The sequence below is a fragment of the Alexandromys fortis genome, unplaced genomic scaffold (assembly GCF_014885135.2).
Source record: "Alexandromys fortis isolate MF-2015 unplaced genomic scaffold, M_Fortis_MF-2015_v1.1 scaffold_432, whole genome shotgun sequence".
Taxonomy (NCBI): domain Eukaryota; kingdom Metazoa; phylum Chordata; class Mammalia; order Rodentia; family Cricetidae; genus Alexandromys; species Alexandromys fortis.
In genome coordinates this window covers 98,460-104,879 of record NW_026068309.1, presented here as the reverse complement: position 1 = coordinate 104,879, position 6,420 = coordinate 98,460, and positions in this window count along the sequence as shown.

The following is a 6,420-nucleotide window of genomic DNA, read 5'->3' as shown; positions in this document are numbered from 1 at the left end:
AAAAATAAAAAAAACAAATGAAAAAAAACAAATTAGGATGGAAGTACAAAGAACATTAGGCAAGTGTTATTAAACACAAGGCACACTAAAACAAAAAAAAATGTGGCTAAATTTTGTTTTTCTACGAAAGCTTTTGATTCTTATATTTCCTGGAATTTCTTGTATGACAAGTATAATTTTGTTTAATATCAGCTTCTTCCAAAACAAACAAGCCCTAAGAAACCCAATAAGTAAAAAAATAAATATAACCAAACAAAAACGAGGAATTAAGATTCCATTAAACCCTACCATTTCAGCTTTGATTAAGTAATGGTAGACAGTGTCCTAAAATGATTCAGAGAATTTAGGAGTAGAAATAACCCTTCACCTCCTTCATTCCTCATTTTCTCACATAACACAGCCCTGCCCTCAGACGTGGAGTTTGTTTCTGTGTGGGTGTCTGTGTGTACATCAGTGTGTGTATCTGTACAGGTGTCTGTTTGTGCATCTGTGTGGGTTTCTGCATGTGTATATCTGTGTGTCTGTGGGAGTGTGTGTGTGTGTGTGTGTGTTGTATGTGTGTGCCTGTACTCCTTTGTTACCTGTTTGCAGAAGAGAAAGTGAGACTCGGGTCTAAGAAGTAAATAGTCCCTGCCATTAACTGTTCCCAACTCCCGACTTCCTGACCAGATTTCATTTCTGATGTCATTTGTCCCTGGAAGGATCAGAACAATAGTTCCCATAAGGACACTGATAGAACATAGGTGCAAGCAGGAATGTAGCCACTCAGGCCATGAGAAGTATGAGACCCAGAGAGATTGTAATTGTCAAGGCTAGACATATCTCAAAGGAAATTTGGATCCCAGATATGTTGTCCCCACCCCCACAATTAGGAGTCCCTGTCCCCCTTCATCTCCCTCTCTGTTTAACTGAAAGAATGAAACCATCTTCTGCACTAACTTGAAGTTGTACATCATAATTAGTTCCCAAAGAAGTCAATTTTAAAGGAGGACATATATGGTACCATTGAGCATGACCCAATAGGCCATGTCTTAGTGAGAGAAAAGGAACAAAAAGAAAGAAGGAAGGAAGGAAGGAAGGAAGGAAGGAAGGAAGGAAGGAAGGAAGGAAGGAAAAAAGGAAGGAAGGAAAAAAAGCATTAGTTGAGAGTTGCTACATTAAAGATGAAGATAGGGTGTTTTTCAAAAAATCAGCTTAGTAGGTAGATTGGCCAAGAGTCAAGGTTCTTCAAAGAACTGAATATCCAAGGACAAAGAAAGTGAAGAAAAAGTGAAAACAGGTGTTGGTTGACACAAGCAGAGAGGAAATACCAGGAAGCACTCAGGAAGAGTAGGGTCTCCAGAGCTAGTAGACCACCAAGTGATCTCTAAGCTGGCCCTTTCATAGGGCCTCTACATCCTTATTCTTTTCCTTAGATCCACTTTACCCACACTCTGTCTCTTGACTACATGGCCCTGTTGCAGATAAACATGGCTAAGACTTATAAGTCAGATTAGTAACCTATGTGGTTATGAACTAGGATGCCATATTACAGATATGAGGAGCTATTTTCTTTCCTTTCTTTTTTTTTCTTTTTTGAGAAAGCATTTCTCTGAAGCTTTGGAGCCTGTCCTGGAACTAGCTCTTGCAGACCAGGCTAGCCTTGAACTCACAGAAATCCTCCTGCCTCTGCCTCCTGACTGCTGGGATCAAAGGTGTGGACCACCACCACCTGGCATGAGGTGCTATTTTCTAAAGGGAAAGTCTTCCATAAGTAGCAAATATGTGATTATATTTTCTTCAGCATTTGTGAGGGAGGTCTATTGACCCAAGGATGACATTGATCCCAATTGAATTAAGATGCCTAACTGACCCTTCTAGGCACTCTTCCAAGTTATAGTGAAGGCATGCTATTGAAAAATGTATTCTAAAGTTATTAATCATTCTTTTTGAAAATGAGTCAGGTTAGAGTATGTTATTATAATTGAGACTGCCCCAGAATGGTTATTTTTCAACATCTCCCAGGAGTTATTGGGGCCAGATCTCCTGGAAGAAAAAGATAGATTTGTTTTCTTAAGACTTTTGGGTCTAATTCTGTCTTAGGTACCTGAGTAAATATTTAGAGATATCTTATAAAAAGGTTGTCCCATCGGTAATCAGATGGACGAGGAAGGACAAAGAAGTTGTGGGCTGGGTATGACCTCTCCCTTCTAGCATTTTATAGTTTACCTGGAAGTATCTCTAGTCTGCCTAGTAGGGGAAAACTAGTGTGGTCTAACATGTCCCAGAAGGGTTCTAGCCTAAGTGGTGAGATTCTGAACTTACCCGTGGCTCAGTACTAGGTTTCTGCTGGGAGCCGATTTGAGTGGCTGCCATTACAAGATGGCATTTGGCCCCGGCCTTGCTGCCATTACAAGATGGCATTTGGCCCCGGCCTCGCTTGATACCATAATAAAGGTTGCAGTTCTTCCACCAGAAAACAGGATTAGTTGTTGTGATCTAGCTGCCCACACTTCCCCTGACAGGCAGGGGAACTTCCTTGTGGTCTGTAATTGACAGGGATGTTCCCCTTGCTTTCTTTCCGGCTGGTGGGTCTCCAGAAAAGCAGTTAAAGTATCAAAGGTTGCTAGGCAGACTCCCTATATAAGCAGCTGCAGCTCAGAGCTCGGGGCCCCTTGCTTTCTGCTCTCCTTTCAACCAAGAGGCTCCAATAAAGCGTGATTTGTGAAGAATCCTCGTCTGGTGGCTGTTCTTTCCTGCTGGTCAGGGAGTTCGCCGCACCTTTCTACTTCTGAACTAACTCAGAGGATCATATTCAGAATTCTTCTTTCCCACTTGTAGGAAAATGGAACCATATCCCTGGTATTTCTTATATCTTATGTGTTTATAAAATTACCACTCTTCAAAAGATCTTATTTACCATTTGACTTCCTGTAACCACAACACAAGGAGACAAGAAAAGGCTAATAAATAAAGGAAAGTGAAGGTATCTTGTGGCAAGGGTTAGAGCCCACTAGTTCAGTCATTTTCAGGCAAGAATAAAAATGGTTGTTTTCTGAGCGTCCATAGTTTAGGGTGGGGATGGGGCAGAAGGACTCAGAGAGAATGTGGTTGTCTATAAGTACATTAGCTACATTGTAGCATGTGGGCCTACTCGTTGGGGTTTCTGTCCTGCCCAGTTCCCACAGCCGTTTAGCCCCGGAAAAATCACACAGAGAGTCTACATTAATTATAAACTGATTGGACCATTAGTTCAGGCTTTTTATTAACTCTTGTAACTTATATTAACCCATTGTTCTTATCTATGTTAGCCACTTGGCTCGGTACCTTTTTTGGTGGGATAGGTCACATCTTCCTTCTTTGGTGTCTGGACAGGACTGGGGAGGAATGGGTTTCCTCCTTTCCAGAATTCTCCTGCTCTCTACTTTGACCCCTTCTACTTACTGTCTGGCTCTCCTGCCTATATTTCCTGCTTGGCTACTGTCCAATCAGCATTTATTTAAAACATAATTGACAGAATATAGACAATTCTCCTGGACCACTACATGATAGTAAAGTTTCCCTTATATCTTAGCTTGCATGGTTATGCCTGCCAAAAATGAGGCATAGGCTGAGGGTGATGTCCAAAGTGGTAGATACAAGTCAGGAAAAAGGGAACTTGGCACATGGAGATTGTGCAATGGAAAGATGAGGTATAGAGGAACAAACTGACAGGTAAATTTAGAAAATGAGATGTTATAGAAGTAAGAAGACTACTTCATAGTACAGTGCCAGTCATGACTGATGAAATACCCCCATTCTATTGACAGACAGATGAACTATTGAATTCACACAACCATCCTGTGTTTATCAGTTCGAGCTAGTAAGATATAGCTATCTCAAAGAGAAACAATCGAGTGAAGAAGAAACTTACAGAATGGGAGAGTTTTGCTAACTTTACACTTAACAAAAGACTAATACCCAGACTACACAAAAAACTCAAAACAAACAAACCAACCAACCAGAGTGAGGAAACAAATGACTCAGTTAAGAAATGGGTCAGGGAACCTTTCTGACAGTTTTGTTGCCTGCCCACCATATTTCCAATCCCACACCCTCCTAGTTGCCTTATCCCACCTCCAACTTGGGCAAAGATCCCCTGCTCAACTACAGGCCACACTGCCCAGAAGACCAGAGAGGAAACAGAAACCAAGGAACAAAACTCAAATCTAACAAAGATAAACTTAAATCATCACTATACCTATTATTATCCCCAAACCCAAATACCTAGACAACAGCATAAGAACACAATCAACAACAGCCAGGACAGCATGTCACTACCAGAGTCCCTATATCCTACTACAGCAATCCCTGAATTTTCCAGCACTACAGAAGAACAAGAAAATGACCTTAAAAACAACTTTATGGAGACTGAGGTCCTTAAAAAGGAAATGAATAAATTTCTTAAATAGAACAAGGAAAAGACAAAGAACAATTGGAGGAAATTAATAAATCCCTTTTAAAAACCTGAGAAAGGCAAGGAAAAATCATTTAGAAGAAATGAAAAAATAAAAAAAATGTTTAAGACCTGAAAATGGAAATAGAAACAATAAAGAAAACACAGACAGAAAGAATTCTTAAAATAAAAATTCTAGGTAAGCAAACAAAAACTTATTTTTAATAAGTTTAATTTTTAAAAAGAAGTCTCAAATATCACCGACAGTATACAAGAGATGGAAGAGACAATCTCAGGCCCTGAAGTTACAATAGAAGAAATAGATACATCAGGCAAAGAAAATATTAAATCTAAAAAATTTCTGACACAAAACATCTAGGAAATCTGAGACACTGTGAAAAAACCAAACCTAAGAATAATAGAAATAGAAGAAGAAAAACCCATCTCAAAGGCACAGAAAATATTTTCAAAAAATCATAGAGGAAAAATTTCCTAACCTAAAGAAGGAGACAATAATAAATGTACAAGAAGCTTAAGAACTCCAAATAGATTGGACCAGAAAATAAAGTCCCATCGCCACATAAGAATCAAAACACTAAATATACATACAAAGAAAGAATATTAAAACCTTCAAGGGAAAAAGATAAAGTAATAAATACAGATAAACCTATTAGATTTACTCCTGACTTCTTAAAGGAGATCTAAAAGCCAGAAGGTCCTGGACAGGTAAAGATGCCAGCCCAGACTATACCCAACAAAACTTTCAATTACCATAGAAGGAGAAAACAAGATATTCCATGATAAAGCCAAACTGAAACAGTATCTATCCATAAATTCAGCCCTACAGAAAGTACTAGTAAGAAAACTGCAACTCAAGGAGGTTAACTACACCCACAAAATCGTAAGAAATCTATAATCTAGTAGTAGCAAAACCTAAAGAAGGGAAACTCTCTCTCTCCTCCCCCTTCCTCTACCCCCCTCACACATTCACACACACAAAACACACACACTATCATCAACAATAGCAATAGCAAAACAGAAACTATTGATTTTTGGTCATTGATATCTCTCAATATCAATGGACTCAATTTCAAAATAAAAAAGACACAGATTAATAGAATGGATAGAAAAACAGAATCCATCCTTCTGCTGCATAAAAGAAAAACACATCAGTTACAAAGATGGATATTGCTTGGAAAAGAATTTTCAAACAAATAAACCAAAGAAAAGTTGGTGGGGGCATTCTAGTATCTAACAACATAGACGTCAAACCAAAATTAATCAAGAGACATAAGGAAGGCTACTTCATACTTATCCAAGAAAATTCTACCAAGATAACATTCTATTTCTTAACATTTATAGCCCCAAATAGAAGGGCACTGACATGTGTAAAAGTAGCATTACTAAGCTTAAATCACACATCAAACCTCACACATTAATTGTGGGAGATTTCAATACCCCACTCTCACTAGTGAACAGGTCATCCAATCAAAAGCTAAACAGATCAGGTTCCCTCATGAATACAGATGCAAAAATTCTCAATAAAATACTTACAAAAGAAATCCAAGAACACATCAAAAAGATCATTTACCAAGCCAAGTAAGCTTCATAGAGAGATGCAGGGATGGTTCAACACACAAAAATCAGTCAATGTAATTCACAATATAAACTCAAAGAAAAATACAATATGGTTATCTCATTAGATGTAAAACAAGCCTTTTACAAAATCCAACAATTCTTCATGATAAAAATCTTGACGAGATCGATACAAGAGATATACAAACATATATGTATATCATATATGTATATGTATATATATGTGTATGTATATGTATATAATTTTTTGCCTGAAGATCAGAGGGTAAAATGAAGCCACTAGAGGCCAGGCAGAGGTGACATACATTGTTAATACCAGGACTTGGGAGACAGAGGTAGTTGGATCTCTGTGAGTGCAAGATCACCCTGAGGTACACAAGATCAAAGCAGAAACAGATCCAAGTGGTGGT